Source organism: Telopea speciosissima, chromosome 5 (genome assembly GCF_018873765.1).
Source record: "Telopea speciosissima isolate NSW1024214 ecotype Mountain lineage chromosome 5, Tspe_v1, whole genome shotgun sequence".
NCBI classification, from domain to species: domain Eukaryota; kingdom Viridiplantae; phylum Streptophyta; class Magnoliopsida; order Proteales; family Proteaceae; genus Telopea; species Telopea speciosissima.
Genome location: NC_057920.1, coordinates 34052274 through 34070775, shown reverse-complemented (window position 1 = coordinate 34070775; position 18502 = coordinate 34052274).

Genomic DNA, 18502 nt, shown 5'->3' with positions numbered 1-18502 from the left:
ACCCAAAATTCACTTGTAAATAAATGCTATAAATTTTAATCATGGCATAAGTAGGACAGTGCACATAATCCCAAAAAGTGTTCAACTAAAGATCAAGGAGCCAAAGGTGCCCCCACACTTGAATTTTATCACCCCACATCAATTCAAGTAATAAGCATGCATCAAGATTAAGGGATTTCCTTATATTTTCTGCACACTACTCACCTTCAAGTAAATCACTCATAATATCAATGGAACCAAAGACTTAGGCTTTGAGTATTTTTGACCATACTTTCTTTTTCAGGCATTAAGGCAAAAGCTTTTTTTTCTTTCTCAACAACATACTCTTTTTCTACTCCACTACTGTTCCCTGAATGACATGGTGGAGCATACACTAGACACCCAAATACTTGGTAGCTTCGCTTTTTGCATATATCCATAAGACATTGAGACATTGATGCAAGAGTTTTTTTTTTTTTTTTGAGTTTCCTTTCAAGGAATTTCGATCAAGTCACTCTGCTTCATGAGGCACAGTGCCCTGTCTAGTCCCAAGGAATTCCACTTTCTTTTCTGTTCCTTGTTTTTTTTCTTTTTTTTTTTTTTTTTTTTTTTTTTTTTTTTTTTTTCATTCACTTCCACTTTCATGCCTTGCCTTGCCACAAACAAATTGGTCTCAACTACTAGCCAAAAGATCAAAGGGTCCATAAAACACATAGAGTAATCTAGCCATCAAATGAAATAGTACTCATATTTTCCAATTCAATCTCCATCACCGGATACAAACTAATTACAGTCCTTGAAAAGGGATTTCTTTATTATTTCGCATGTTAGGGCACCTAATTCCCTCTTTCTCTCGCTTTGTAATCAAAGAAACGTATGCACATAACCAAACTACTGCCACAATCAAAATTTACCAATTAAGCCCAATATCCCCCCCACACTTAATTCATGCAATGTCCTCAATGCATGCATAAAAGAAAGAATAAGGACAAGGGAGGAGATGAAGGGGCTTACCAGATATAATCAACAAAGAGGATCATGAAGAGTCATGAGCTCTACAAAAAGTGCTAGGAGCAGCAATAGAAATCTTAATCCATGGCCAGTAAATGGAGAAATAGCTTCAGAACCAGAAAACACTCGACCATGAATTTTAGTAAAGCGAGAAATAGTACGGAAGTTAAGCACAACTGAGAAATATCCAATAGAAAAATCTGTCCTCATGGGACAGTGAAAAATGAAGGCAATAAAACTCAGGCCATAAATCCTCCCATTCTCTCCCGTTTGCAATGTAGAACACATGTCATTATTATAAAAACCAACCAAGAATGGATCACAATAAGCATAAAAAGGATTATGAATAACCTCATCAACATAATCATCAAAAATGGGAGATTTACTCAAATCAATCCTAGCAATAAAACTATCCGCTCTTTGCAGAACTTGGTTTGCTAAATAAGGATCATGGAAATATGCTTGAAACGCATCTTGACTAATATTATCCTCCTCAATAAAATCATCAAACCTAGGAAGTTTGGACAAATCAACAAACGGGACAATGGAATCCTCAAAATGACCATTATCCGGGTTTTTCAAAGAGAGAGGGGGAGATTGAATTTCCTGGGTTTCTATGTTATCATGAAAATCTGATTCTAAATCAATAAAAACACTAAGCTCACTAAAATCAGAAATTTCAGGAAAAAGTTGGACTTCCCCAGGTAGCTCATCAAATCTCGCTTCACTAATATCCTGAGGAGACTCAATCTCAACAAATAAATCATCATGAAAAGTAGCTTGTTGGGAATGACTCTCATTAACCTCAAACTGAGGTGGTGGACTTTCAATATCATTAAACTGGGGATGGGGTGGTTCAAGCTGACTAGGTAATGTACCCGTTTCCCCCTCTTGCACCATGGTTATCAGTTGATAGAGTTGCTTCTCCATGGTATTTTGGCTTGTTGTGAGAAGGTCTATGTATTTCTCAAGCTCATTTAGTTTGGCCTCCTCACCCATGTTTTGAAACTCAAGGGGTTGGTGATATGGTTCAAGGAGAGGTGGCCCGGCCCGTTAAGATTTAATGGAGGGTTGGGCATTGGAGGACCAAACTGACCATGATATTGGAAATTGGGTGGTCCAGCTTGGTTATTCCATTGATCCCACAAGAAATCAGGATGATCACTCCACCCCTGATTGTAAGTGCCAAAAGAATTGTATTGAAATTGAAGACTCACATTCTCATCACCATAGTTACCCCCATACAGATTAGGGCATCCTTCCATAACATGGATTGTTTGGGGATGTAACCAATCAAAATTTTTTGAAAGCCCATAGTTGGGTTGGGGAGCAAAATTGTACTGGGGTGATGCAAAATTATTCTCTATCTCACTACTTTTGGCTTCCCTAACCTGTTTAAACATTTTCTCCAAAATCATGGTTGCCTTAGCATAGGTCCATCTTTCCCCCAAAGTCTTATTTGGAAGTGTATCTCCCATAATTCTAAACTAACCACCTATCCCAAATTGAGGTCTCCCATAAAAATAAAATAAAAATTTAAAGAAAAATAAAAGACTAGAAAAAAAAATACTAAAAATAAGAGGGAGCCCAAGGTAGATAGTGCATCTATCCCTCAGAAATCGAAACAATGGTTCCAAAGCTGTAAGGTTGTCATATAGGTTGACAGCAAAGGAACCCGTATAGTCTTCACGAGCCACCTATGGGCGACTCCAAATGGATTCTGATGTAGGGTGGAGAACTACTATACGTTTATGTTTCCAACGCTCTCACTATGTCGCTTTCCTGTGATCAAGAGTGGTCACCTCCAAAGATAAGTCACATGCCAATCCAAACTACCCAACAAATCAAGGGGCACCAAGATTAGCTGGGTTTGGGCATATGAAGGATTTTAGATTGGGCGCACACTATTTGAAACAGAAGAGAAACAAGAGGAGGTTTTCAAAAACTAATTTTTTTTTTCAAAAAAAGAAGAGAAAATAATAAACTAAAACACTTCGAACTACTTAAAAATCAGAAAAATAAAATGGACTATAATCTCCCCGGCAACGGCGCCAAAAACTTGTTTGAGTTAAAATAAAATTGCAAGCGTACGAGTCAATCGTAGCTACGGGTCAAACACGAGGAGATATACGCCACTTTATTTAATTAACTTAAAAGTAATGCAAAGTGAACCAAATTAAAGTCTTAAATTAAACTAATTAAATTAATAAAAATTAATGCATCCTAACTCATAAGCATCTAACAAAATTAAGGGATTAAATTGACGTCCTAACACATGAGCATCTAACCTATCAGACTAACGCAAATTGAAAGGAATAAAAATGCAGTCACATATAATAACCACATAAAAAGGAATAAGGGAATAAAAGTGCATCCACAAACCACAACCATATAAAAAAATAAAATAAAAGAAATAGAGGGAGAAGAAGAAGAAGATAGAGAGAGATAAAGGAGAGGGAGAATGAGATTAAGGGTTTAGAGAATGAGATACCTTGATGTGCTTGAATACTTGAATAAACTCTCCATGGCTTCCTCTTCTAAATCTCCATGTCTTGTCATCAACATAGGAACTTAGACTAGGAAGCTTTAAACTAAAACTATTACAACCATTAAACTAGACTTATGAAATCAAAACTAGGAACTTGAAATCAAAACTAAGAACTTAAGCAAAAAATAGAAAAAGAAGAGAAAATTTCACTAAGTGAATGAAGTAAAAATTACACTAAAAAACTGAATTAAAATTAAACTAAAAACTGAAAAACTGAACTAAAAAACTCACTTCTTACAACCCAAAGGGCAAGGGGTATTTATAGGGGAAGAGAGGAGAAGAGAGAAGGGGGAAGTGTAGGAGAAATATTCCCTAAGAAAAGAGAATATTCTCTTCTCCTTCCTCTTTTACAATGCCTTGAATCCTAAGAAAAAAAGAAAAAAATAGAAAGAAGAAGAATAGAAGATTATTTACATAGACCTTCTATTTTTAGAAAAGTAAATTTCTAATTCTAACTTGTGCTTCCTTTTCTTTGTAGATATCTTCTCCAAGCAATAAAATCAAAGCATCTTTGATTTTTCAACCTTCCATAGATGAGAAAATATCTTTCAAAATAAATCTATCCCAAGTAGAGTTCCAGAAGTGCCCTTGAGAAGTTGAAGGAGAGAGAGAGTAAGGGTGATGACTAGGATTCCTTCAAGAATAAATAAAATACCCATTCTGTCCTTCAGAAAACATGGAGCATGGGGTGCTTATATAGGTCTCACCATTGTGTTCCTTGCAAAAAATCACACAAAATAGACCCAAATTTCATCCAATTCGGAGTTGGGGAGCCCAAGATATCTCAAGTTGAAGTTGGACTGTCCAGAGCCTTCCAAATGGAATCTTTCGGGTACAGTAAAGTAACTTCTGATAATTGCAATAAAGCCCCTAAAATCCGAACTTTCGCTTCACTTTATCCCCATCCGACTGTCAATAATTATAAATAAACCCCTGCAGACCATTTTCACGCGTCGTTACGGAAACGGCCATAACTTTTTCGTTTCAACTCGGAATTAAGTGCCGTTTGAACCATTGCGAAGCTGACTCGATGGGCTATGCATCCATTTACACTTCTAAAAAGCTTAAAAACATCTCCTTATCATCATCTCCTTCATTTTCACAAGAATTCACCTAAACCTTGCAAAGCACAAGAAAGCACCGAGTAACTCTGTCCAATGTGGTAAAATATATAATTTATGCCCTAAAATTTCACATATAAATGTGCTCATCAAGGGCCTACTAAACTTTGGCTTCATAACTAGCATCTGCTTGGAGTTCTATTAAATAGATTTTGGCATTGGTTACACAAAGATTCCTTGTCACTCAATTGAGACAGGAGGGGGTAAAGGGATATGAAAAATCCAATACTTGGCAGAAGCATCACCAATCTCCAACACCATGATCAAACAACTCAGGCGAAGCAACCTGTGTCCAACAAAATGCTCAGTCGTGGTCTTGGGCATATGTAGTTGCCATTGCCAAACATAAGGGCAATACTACCACTGCTTGACAAAGCCCAAGAGAAAAGAAGAAATTCTGAAAAACTCGAAAGACTACTACAATCTCAACCTCGGCCAAAGAATAGCAAGACAGCAGAAAAAGACAAGCACCATCAACAAAGGAGATATATATCTCTAAAATCCCAAGCACCAAGGGGACATTTAAGGTTCTCCAACTCTCTGGCACTATCAAGATTCTCACAACCTACAGGAAGCTCTCGCAGAAGGTCAACATGTGGAATGTCCTGCCCCTGGATCATGTGAAGAGATGTTGATCACCACTGTCGAGCAGTCCAGTGAAGAAATCTTAGACAACTCTTCATAGGATCCATGAAGGCCCAACTAACCCACTGGGCCCATGGAAACCACAATAGGATCACTTGTTCCCTGGCTCCATCTTGCGCCCAGGAACCACTCATAAAAAATAAGCAAGGAGTTAGATAAGCGGGAGGTAGTTCCTAGGGCGCATCTCCTTCCCCCTCCCAGAAATTAATCCATAAGTGACTCTTCAAAGCGATTGAGGGTAAAAATAAATCTGGCTGTATCTACACTACCGCCACTTGAGGCACTATTGGAAGATAAAGTCTGGGTTCACTACGCCATCCGAAGATAAAGTCTGAAAGAAAAGTTGCAAAGACGCAGCCACCACTGGAAGGAAAAATAACAAGCACTCGTAGGAGTGGCAACACAAGGCCAATCTCCACTTGAGAAGGTGCCCCAGGCAATGCCATATCTGAATAAGGAACTCCAGATCACAACAACAGGGACCATGGCCCGAGTCAAAAATGGTACAGATAAGACTCAGTAGCAGAGATAGAAGAATAGGGAATCGAGAATGAAAGATGAAGGAGAAGAAACCACCTATTTATAGGAGAAAGAATAATGCAGACCAATAGACTTTCCAAGTACCAGAAGGAAATAACTGGCCCAGGAAGGAATAACTGTGCCATTGGACGTGACGATTTCCCATTGGAGGATTGCAATTACGATGCCTAGAAAGCCACAAATGGCAACACTTTCCAATAGAAGCATTGATGAAGATTCATTGGCAAAGATGGCTATTCCCCATGAAATGCCAAATTTTACAAGTTCAGTGCATAGATACTCACGAAGATTAAGGTTAAGAATAAGAACCACCACTCCAAAAGAGTCTCAACGAGGCAATGGTTACAACTCGCGTTCCGAGGTAATGACGGCATCCAATCACAAGATTGGGGGTAATTGAGAACTGATAGGAAGCCACACTGCTCAAGCAAACATGATGAGTCGGAAAACAGATCTGAATCAGCCCAACAAAGAGCTAAGATGTTTTCAATAAAGTGAATAGCAAAAAGATAGGAAGCGCATTAATGACTGTCCTACTTCAATGCACCCAAACAAAGTCCGTTGGAGTGGGGGGCTTTATGTTATACCATACAATATCCACCCTATGATAATATGACATGTGGCATCGATAAAGATATTTATCTGGATCAACCGGGCTAACCATACCCCTACGAGACCCGTCCGGAAGGTCTAGAGATCCACTCCAAGAGGCAAGAAGAAGTTGGTGCGTCTACTCGGTCAACTATCCTACCTAGGGCAACTCTACACGCCTTGGCACATCACCACCCACTATGCATGGTTACTCAACAACGGCCTTGGCACATCATCGCCTACTAAGTATGCTCATCCAAAGTAAGAAACCACCCTCTACGGCTCCAAGGAATTTTTGAGCATTTAATGATGCTCGCCAAATAAGGCTCTCTCACATGTAGGAGAGCTTATCAGATAGGGACTCTCCATAACTTGATTAATAGAACCTTCCACCTCCTAACAATAGGAAGGCTTCACAATTGGTGAAATTAGGACCTTTACATTACCACATTAACCAAAGGGAACCAACCCTATAAATTGGATGGTAACACTTGATGCAAGGGGATCGCATTCTTAAAACTCTTACTGCTTCATCTATTTTCTAAAGAGACCTAACTTAGGCATTAGAGAGTCCCGCCGGTCCCCCATCGGCACTTATCTCCCTTGTCTGTTTTGCTACCTTGTGAAGGTCCCACCGAAGGTTTCTTCATGCAATAGTCCAGACCCAAAAATATTGGATTGTTCACAGCCTCTTTCCCAGCTTGCTTTATAGCATAGTCCAGTGATGCGCTTCTACCAATGCTAAAAAAATATTTGAAATGTTCATTGGAAATTGAATCATGATCAGGAGTAATGATTTTGGAACTTTAGGTTTAGGGCATTTAAGCCAATGATGGGGAAGAAGGGTGAGAGAGGTGTGGAAGAAGAAATAAAGAGAGATTAATGGTGGTTTCAAGAAATGAGGGAAGATCAAGGGAGGCGATTAGATAGAATAAATAGAAGAAAAAGAAGAAGAAGAAGTGTTGCTATTGTTGGCATTTTTCCCTGGCTCAGGAAGATCCGGTGCCCACCATTTCAGTGCTTTTTTTCTCTAAAATCCTCACTCCTTCACTATGTGAGGTACTCCCTTTTTATACTTGTAGGGAGTCAGCTATCAAGCCCACCGACTACCTAAAAGATATTTGTGGTGATTTTTTAGATATTTTAGGTTAAATGATTAGGTGACATGTGGCACCCTCCCACTATTGGAAATAGAATAAAAAATCTGCCAAAACGAGGGGACATCCTAAAGGTCATAAGTTCCAAACCACTGGTTAAAAATTGACGTGCAACGTATCGTCAGAAAGCTCATTCTGAGCACTTTTCAATGATGCGAGATGCAAGTGCAGCCTTAGCTGGGAACTTTACTACAAACATCCCACAAGTAGGCGCATTGGCCACATAATGTAAATGGGGAATTGAGAGTTAGTTCACGACGCTCTCGCACCAAAGCATAGTGTCTGGTCCAAGGAATAGATAACACTAACCCACAACGTCAAAATCCATTTTTAAAAAAATTTATTTTCAATTTTATGGGGGATAATTTTGTCAATTTTAACACCAAAACTAGAATTTTTAAAATTTCTAAAACATCAAGTGTTGAATCTCCTTGTGTCATCATTGCTAGGGGTGACAAAAATTAGGTGTCTATAGTACTTCCTTCAACTTACCCGGGTCAACTTCAATGCCCTTCTCCGAGACTACATGCCTCACAAAAGCTACCTAAGGAAGCCAAAACTCACACTTGCTAAATTTAAAGTATAGCTTCTTCTCCCTCAAATGTTGTAATACCAGTCTCAGGTGCTCAACATGTTTATCTTCATTCTTGGAGTAAATCAAAATGTCGTCGATCAATACAATAAAAAATTTATCAAACACATCTTGAAATACCTGATTCATCAATTCCATGAATGCAGCCAGTGCATTAGTTAATCCAAATGACATGACCAAGAACTAGTAGCTCCCGTATCGAGATCTAAAGGTCGTCTTACTTATGTCACTCTCTTAATCTTGAGCTGGTGGTAATCTGATCTAAAATCAATCTGGAGAATACCCTTGCACCCTGTAGCTAGTGAAACAAATTGTCTATCTTGGGTAATGGATATTGGTTCATGATGGTTAGTTAGCTTGTCAAGCTCCCAGTGGTTAATGTACATTCTCATACTACTGTCCTTGATAAAGAGGACCGGTGCTCCCTAGGGAGACACATTGGGTCTAATAAAACCCTTCTTCAATAGACCTTATAACTGAGTTTGCAACTCCTTCAATTCTATAGGCGTCATCTAGTATGGTGCCTTTGATATAGATGCCAACCCCGAAATCAAGTCAGCCACGAACTCTGTCTCCCGGTTCGGTAGTAGTTCTGTCAAGTCATCTGGAAATACGTCCAGGAAGTCCTTTACTACCTTCTATTTTGTTAATGGCTTTACCTTGGCTTCAATGTCCATCATCATGGCTAAGTAACCTTGACACCCTTGGTCCATCAACTTCTTCACCTGAAGGGAGGACATGATCACCTTCTTGGGCTTCCTTGCCTTGTCTCCCTCATAAGTGAATTCATCACCATCTTAAGGTCTGAATAAAATCCTCTTCTCGATACATATGACATTAGCTCTATATGTAGACAACATCAAAATCCATCATTCCAACTCGAGTAAGTGCTCTATCATTTCCCTACCCTTAATGTGCACTAGACAGGGTTTATAAATTATACTCACTCTCACAACACTTCCAGTCAGAGTACTGACCGACAAACCATGTGTTAAAATCCTTTGGTGGTATCTCCATCTTACTAGAAACCTAGGTTATACAAAAGGGTGGGAGGCCCCAGAGTCAAACAATACATGAGCAGGTAAACAAGAGATGGCCAAGGTACCTACCACATAACATTAACTTAGCATGTGAATAAATATGCATGCATGCACATGCATTGGACAGTTAGGTAGTTGTACCTGTAACTAATGTAGGGCAAGCCTTGAAATCCTTTATCATCATAGAATACACATGTCCCTGAGGGTTCTGGCCTTGTTGTGGCAGTGGGGGACAAGCAGTTGTCTGGTCCTGCTATTGTCTAGGGGCAATATATATGTTGCATCCCCTGGCCTACGCTGTGGGCAAATCCTTACCATATCTCTCATTGGTTGCATGTGAAACAACGAGCGTTTGACCATGCCAGCCAAGCTGACACTAAGGGTTGTGGTGCTTGAAGAGCTTAGCCTGCCTCTAGCCTTTTGAACTGCATAGGTGTAGGGGATATGATACACTGGGAGTCTTGCTAAGTCCTCTAAACCATGTGTCATCATCGGTATTTTTCTAGACCCTTGTTATGTTGTGTAGTTGTCCCTCTATCGATCCTCCACGTAATTTTCCACTTGGACAACCTCGGCATAAGGTTGTAGCCAATGGGCCACAAGTACAGCACTGATCCCTAGCTTTAACCCTTTTTCAAATCTCTTTACCTTGTTCCTATCCACCTTTATGTAGTCAGGTGCAAAGTAGAACAAATCCTCAAAATTTTGATGATATTCCAATATCGACCTCAATCCTTGCAACAGCTCCATGAACTTAGCCTCCTTGTGGTCTCGAACACTCTCGGGGAAATAATTCCCAAAGAAGGCATCCCTAAAATTTTCCCAGATGGGGTTGGGATGAGTGACCATCAATACTGGTTGGGAAGCTCTCGACCATGCATAAGTCTCATTTTGCAATTGATACCCAACACATATTTCTCCATGCCACGGACCCATTTGGTAGTAGAAGAAGGTCCTAGCTGATTCCGGAGAAGTATGAAGGCCTTAACTTCTGAAACTTCTCCATCAACTTGCAGTGTCAGTTCACCCTTGTGCTACATACTGATCTTGCGGTACAAAAGGTATGGATGGATTTGAGTTATGTTCCTAGCTTGAACAGGAGCTTCAAATTGAGCATTCATTTAATCCATGGATTGTTGTTGTTGCTATTAAAGGGTTGCATCATATTCCCCATCATAACATTGACTTCTTATGTCATAAGCACTGATGGTGCTTTGGGATTGGTAGGTGGCACAGTAGATGTAGAGGGGTTACCCCGATGTGGTGGTTCTTCCCTTCCTTGACCTGGAGGAAGCGGGTTCCCTTCAGATCGGGTTACCCTTACATTCTTAATCCCTGTTCAAGCAATTAAATCATCAATTTTTATCATTCATAACATGAATACATTTCACAAAGATAAGGACATACAAACAAAATGTGTCCATGCATGATGGTGTATGATGCATTCAACATGATATGATAGCAAACACCATCGGTCAATCACCACTGATCTACCACCTGTGCATGCTGGTTGATCAGGTAGATCAACCAAAATCTGCACAATCCCAATCATCGATCATTGCCAATTGATCAAAGTGATCGAACCAATCGACCGATAGGGCAGAAAAGTTATAAAATGGGAAACCAGGGCTCATTTATCTAACTTTAATCTCTCATTTGGCTCTAGGGAAGACACCAAGGAACGACAGGTGGATTTTTCCAACGCTCCTAGGCATCGATTTGGCTAACGAACACTTTTATTCGTCGCTCAATCTTCATCCTTAGGTTGGTTCCCATGCTCTTAGACCCTAACTTTAATTGTTTTGCATTCCAAAACTTAGTTTTTCATTTCTTTCTTTTGCAATCTTATAAAATAGCTCCCCACCACAATGTACCTGTTCGAATCAATCATTTTGATGTTAGGTGGTTCCGCACTACCGAGAAATAATGTGTTTGGCCCGATCATGCTTCCAAGAAGGTATAATATGGGAGGTTTGTTGTAGTTTCCGAACTTCAAGCTTATAAGGTTCATCAACGATTTAATGAGTTAGGTTGGCTTCCGATTTTGAGGTTAGACCAAGAATGCTACCCGAACTTGGTGTAACACTTCTACTATAACCTAATGTACATTAACCCAAAGGGGGATGACTTCCACATCACAAGCCCTGTGAAGGGAGTTGGTATCTCATTTTCAATGGAGGAATTAGCCAATATTTTAGGGATTTCCAATGAGGTTCATCGGGTGTACTGTGCACCCAAAATGAAAACTAACGATGATTTACCGATTTCTAATGCATAAAAATTTGTCGAGTCCTTACCAACGACAATTCCACAAGAGGAATACCTTCAGATAGCAAAGTCTTGACTCCCTCGACTAAGGTGCAATGTAGGTTGGTATAGATGAACATCCTTCCTATAGGGGGCCATTACCATCAAGTCTCTTCACTCCAAGCCTATGTCACTTTCTATTTGTATATGGGATATCAAATCAGTTTGTTGTACCTCCTTATGTGACATATGGTGGTTAAGGCGGTGAACTCTAAGGAGGGGAATTTGCCCTATGGTAGGATGCTCACATGCATCTTTGTTCATTTTGGGATAGACTTTAAGGGGGAGGGCATGGGAGGCATGGGTTCAACCCATTTTGATCATGTGTCGTCGAAGAAGATGGGCATGTCTAGGAAAGAACTTATCCCAAGTATGGAGGAGCTTGTTGATTTTTAAGGTGAGCTCGGGTGGCTCTATTAGTCATCCTCACATGATGAGTACGATGGTGAAGACCTTATGGACATAGCAAATCTGGAGGAGGAGATGAGTGTTGAAGTAGGTTATGCTCTCGCACCGGCTTACCAGACACCAGGAGCTTCTTCTTCTTGTGCACCATCAGGACACCAATGCAGTCTGAGTGATGTAATGGGCAGTCTGAGTACCATGTCTACTATGATGGAGAGGAGGTTCACCAACTTAGATGAGCGATTGCAGAGCTGAAGGGTCACTTCTTGGCTATTGAACGTCATGTGGGACTTATCATCCCAGTCATTCCACATCCACCACCACCAGTAGATCGATGATGATGAAGATGCCAGTTCTTACCTTAGCTTGCTTTAGGTTATATCTATATATATATATATATATATATATATATAATTATGTAACTTCTTTTACTTTGGTTCAATTGGAAATTGTGACCACTTTAATTCAGTAGTGTTTTATTGTAAGCTACAACTATTTTTGGAATGAATTATCAATTGACGACTTTTGCAACTATCTAAGGTAGTTTCCTATTTGTGTCCCTACGTTTTTCTTTGTTTGTTTTTTATAAATTTTATTATATATATCCTAGGCTCAGTATGGTTCTGAGTTAGGAGAGAGAACAAGGGGCTCTGATACCACACTATCACACCCAACTCTTGCTAGACCAAAAATGTGATTGGATATTCGCTAATATCTAACTAGACCTACCAGGATTCGTATATGTAGTATCTAAAGCTCACAACTCACGATTCATAAACCAATATAAAAATTGACAACGGAAGCGATATAATAATATCAAATCATACTATGGGGTCATCTATGGTGATAAATGTATAATAACTGTCTTATCACATAAACAACTGTAGCAAAATATAATTCCATTACATATCCCAATATTTACATCAAAAGAGTCCAAATATCAAAAGTAAAGTGAAAATCGCCACATCATGATCACGGTGCTCCATAAGCACAGCTGTTGCAAGCGCATCTCGGTTCATGCTCATTGAACTCCTGGGTCCACCAATCTTAGTAGTGGGAACAGTACTAGCCATGCTCAATGTGTCTAAGATATCTGCATCACCAACTAAAAAGGGGGCACACACGTGGTGTGAGCATCACCAAGCTTAGTGAGGGGAGGGGGCATGCAAGCAAGTGAAAATAGTCCATGCAATGAATGGATGGGTGATCTCATTTTATTAATAACCTAAACAACAATTCTAAGTCCTTAAAGTGCTATTGCAACACATTGGTGGTCAAATAGCCTAATCTTATTAAAAAGGAGGCAGTTTCTTTCTATATGAATTTATTTGGAGCTAATGTCGATGATAGAGATTTCTTCCCTGAAACTATTGAGTTGACGTTACACCCGTACCCCAAATAAACCCCTATACCCGGGGCAGTTTAGACTAGGGCTACAACAGGGTCGGGTTGGGTCGGGCTTTATAGAACCCTAGCCCAACCCTAAGTCCCCTTAGCTGGGCCCTGGCCCGACCCGACCCTGACTCAGGGTCAGAAAAATCCAACCCTAACCCGCCCTCAGGGTCGGGCCGGGCTGACCCTGATTGGCCATGATCATGGGGAAGGGGAAAGAAATGCATGGGCTGGAATGGGCCGGAGAGAACATTATCAAATTTACATAAAATAACACTATAATAAAAAGTATTATATCACTTATTGTCTTCATATATAATATATTATATAAAAAAATGTAGGTGACATTTAAAGTTTATAATGTATATATTATATCAATATATATTTTATAGTATAACTTAAATCAGGGTCGGGCAGGGTCGGGACAAGCTTAGCCTGAGGCCTCAACCCTAACCCGACCCGACCCTGACTCAGGGTCAGAAATTTCCAGCCCTAACCTGCCCTCAGGGCCAAATATCTCAACTCAGACCCTGTTCGGGCTCAGGGCGGGCCAGGGCGGGTTCGGGCCGACAGGGCCAAACTTGCACCCCTAGTTTAGACCTTTACCTAAGGGGCAATGCCACGGTGGCACTGGCCAACACCTGTAACCTCGGACTTAAAATATTACTAAAAGTATCCCCTCAAAGTATTGGAAGTGTGGGCCAAAGCCCCGTAACTTTCCTTGAAGTTTGGGTCATGACAGTAGCACCGGAGTCACGAACGGACTCACTCAAACTGAATCCGCTCGAGGATCCGCCCATGTTGTCATCTACCTTTTTGGTTTATTTTCCTATGGGACACACATACTCATGTCCCGGACACCTTAATTAGACCCTAGGATCATATGGACCCCTACCCTTACCATTAATTGGTTACTTGGACCATGAAGTGGGGCCCACAAGGCCAAACTTGACTAAATAATTAGTTTTATATACCCTAACCTAAACAAAATAGACCCTAGAGGACAATTAAATCCTATGGACTTAAGATGAACCCCAAACAGACCCTAATTAACTAAATGGACCTAATGGTCTATGACATGGGCCAAACAAGCCCTAAGGCCTAAACTTAAAACTCATTTGAACCTAGGGGCCACTAAGTGTTTGGGGGTACCTAAACCAAACATGGCTTAAGGCCCCTTCTACCCCTTAAAGATAAGAGAATCCTTATTCTCTTATCCCTCCCCCTCCCAAGCAAACCGTGGAGGAGAAGAGACAAGAGAAGAATGAGGAGGAAGGAAGAACAAGAAGTAGAAGTAAGAGAGGAATAGGAGGGGAAGGGAAGAAGATGGGAGCTATGCCAAAATGGCTGGCTGCCCCATATCTCCTTCTCTTGATGACCAGACTAAGGAAGAAGAAGAATGTGAAGGAGAAGAGATGGAGAGGATGGTTGGAAGGAGAATCTCACCAAGGTAAGATCTCAAGCTTGGTACCTCTCTCTCTCCATTTTTCCCTTTTGATTTTGGTAGTTCCTTGACCTAGGACTAACCCAGGGTTCAATTTGGGACTCAAGGTGCTGCTTCGCTCTAATTGGGAGCTCTAATGGAGCTGACCTAGACCTATAAGAGCTGCATTGCAGCCATGGTTGTTGAATCCTTGGTTTTGAACCTAAAACCCAACCCTTGGACCAAATTGAGACCTAATCCTTATCGGATCTTGGATCCATGAGGTGAGCCTAGGATCTAGTGACCCTAAAAAAGCTTGGACACCTCTCCCTTATCCCTGAGAGCTTGGGACACCCCAAGCTTCAAGCTGGAGCAAAAGCCCTCTCAAATCTCAGAAGAGATTATCGACGGACGAACGACCAGATCCACCAATCATGGTACCGTCCGTCAGTCAGCCAAGTATAAACCCTATGAAATGGCTTGAATGGATGAAGGCACGGATTCATTCTGTTTGCCTCCACCTGAGGCCAGTTACTCTCGGGAGTGTCTCAGGAATCGATCGGATGCAGGGACGGACTCAAGAAGCACATCCGCTCGTGGATCCGCTCCCTTTTAGATGTGTCTCAGGTGTCAAACGAATGCATAATTGGATCCAATTGAGAAGTTCCACCCATGGGTCCGCTCGCTCTATTTTTCACTTTTGGCCTGAACGGAGTTAGGGGCTGATTCAGCTCTGCTGAAATCGCCCATGAGTCCGCTCGTGCTGTCTTGGTTGAAATCTAATTTTAACCTTGTGGGCCTAGCATGGGACCCTTCTATGCATACTTTAATGATTGTTTTTGTGTTTCAAGGCTATCCAACTCTATGGATAGCGGGAAGCCCTGGTGAGATTCATGCCAACCACACATGGCAACACCCGTGTTAGGTGAGTGGGTTCTGGGTGACTTTGTTGGGTTTAAATATATATATTTCACAATCTTAAGCATGCTATTGTATATTATAAGCATTGTGCGCATTGTATTATTATTCAGTTGTGAACTGTTATGAATGTGATATAATTCTCACCATTGTATCGAGCTACGGTGCCTGGCATGCCGGTACCAGAATCCCAATTTATTTAATTATGAAAACTATAATATGCCATCCTGATCTATATGTGCCATGCCATGATGGTACCCGAGTACTAGATGGAATGGGACGTTGATGCACCCGGAATACCTCTCAGGATGATAGGATTTGCATATAGTATATCTGCGGCTAGGATGCTTGTTCCCTTATACTATGACCCTTGCCAACAAGGGTTTATGTATTGGATAGTCTGAGCACCTGTGGTCTGTGAATGGGGGAGAGGCCAGGATAGGGGTAGTGACAACTATTGGGGTCTGCCACTGGGTGGTCATGATGGCTTCTACCGGCGTAGGTCCCTTTGTGATAACTGAGGTTTCACTTGGGCGATAAGTTAAGTGACCCTCAGTGTCTCCCGAGTTATCACAGTAGCATACACTTGGCCATTAGAATTGTGTGCTAGGTGGAAAATGAATCCAACATTAGCATGCATCAGTCTGCTTGATATTGATTGTGTGGTATATGTGCATTCCCCTTTTCTCTCTCACTAGTTAGTGTTGCTAACCCCGTTGCACAACCCCTTTGCAGGAGGTATTACTCTTGAGGAGCACCGTTGGATGTGAATCAAGTGGAGCCGGTGGCTGTGACTTGGATGTAGATGTACACCAAAGATTGGTGCCTTTGTGGTAATTATTTATTATTTAATTTCTGTCTTCATTCCACAATCATGTATAAACTGTATGTTTATTTATATGGAGAGATTGAATAGTTATAAACATTGAAAGTTTAATATGTGTTATCATTAGAGAACCGATGCTCTATAATTTCACATGATTTAATTTAATTTTACTTCCACTAAGTCTATAATTTGAAACGTTTATTTCACTTTTGTACGTTCCTCTCTGTTATCACGATGTGTGGCAGGGTGGACTGTGGCTTGGGACACTGTATCTGTGATCTTGGTAGGTATTGGGATGACACGTGTTGTCCCAATCACCTCCTATTAAGGTAAAATATCTTACATCGGGTTGGGGGCGTGACAGCTGACCTATGCACAACAAGATGGTCTAATTGGGAAGGTCTCTAATAAGGAAATTATGGATGTGGTGTTCACCATGAAGAATTCCAAAGCCCCTGAACCGGATGGTTCTAGGGCTGCTTTCTTTAAACATTTTTGGGAGGTTGTGGGAGAGGATCTTACTTTGGCTGTGAAATAGTTTTTCTCCAATTCTTTTCTGCCCTCTTCAATCAATGCCACTTTCATCAGTTTGATTCCTAAGACGGGGGATGTGACCTCGTTTGCTGGTTATAGACCTATAGCTCTCTGCAACTTGTTTTATAAAATCATTACAAAGATTTTATCCAACAGGTTACAAGGGGTTATTAGGAAGGTGGTTAGCAACACTCATTCTGCTTTTATCAAGGGGCGGTCTATTATGGATAATATTCTAGTGTGCCATGATGTGGTTAGAGAAATTGATCGAAAAGGGGTGAATCCAACGGCGGTGCTGAAGATTGATTTACATAAAGCTTATGAGTCCTTAAGTAGAAAATTCCTTTTTTGAGATCACTCATAATGGATATGGGCACCCTCCATCGATAGAGGGGAGTCTGAGGGACCACCTCATACCCTTGGTTCACTGTGGAAGGAAGAGGGGGGAGCTGCTCACACCTGAGCCCAGATTTTGTGGCACCCAAGCTCAGCTCAGGTATACAGATCTGTTCCCAAACCTACTGCTCCTTTTGATGCCTGTGTTTTGGATGGGTTTTTGTTCTCTAGCAGCCCAGAACAGCTGGGAACTGCCTAGAACTACTCCAGATCTACCATGTAAGTGTGAAGCATGGAAGATCTGAGATTTTTGAGTAAAAATACAGAGCTGTTATGCTGGTTTTGGAGCCAAATCTGGCTGTGCATGGCTGCACTGCCAGATGCACTGTTATTTGACTTATTGGAGCCCTGGATGCAAACCCTGGCTGCATGGGACCTAACCCTCGGTAGTGGTAGCCTTGAATCACTATTTTACATCTATTTATAGCTTTGCATGTGACCAAAATCCAGATCTACTGCTGTGGAAAACCCTATGACACTATTCATTGGGTTGTCTGGGCAGCCTTGTGGTGGGCCCAGTGGAGAATCCACGTGGACCAAAATGAAGATTGCCCCTGGGGGTACCTAACACCCTAACATGCATGGGGAGATGTTTTGGTCACTGCCCATAAGCAGCAACCTAGGAATCTCAGCCAATCCTCGGTTTGAAGACTCTGGGCGATGCACCTAATGCCCAGAGCCATTGCCCAGTGAGTGGAACACTACTGTTTTGGCATTCTGACTTGGGGTACCTCATCCATTGGCCATGGTACTGTGTGGGAAGGTGGAAAATGACCTAAAAGCCCCTCTCCACATCTGTTCATACGAAGGGAATGCTTGGGAACCCAAGTGGGCCTTGCAGGTGATGGAAACCCTGCTTGTGCTTAGTCCTGCAGCACTGCCAAGTTGAGGACAGCACTGTAAGCCTATTTTGACCTAGGGTCAGGTACTGATACTATAAATGACAATTTTACCCCTAAGCCACCATCTCTGGATGATGCACTGGGACATAGACCTAAGGCCCAATGCAAGGCCCAGAGAATTCTATGTGAAAACCAACTGAACACCAGGTCAACCCAGTGAGCTTAGGTTAACCCT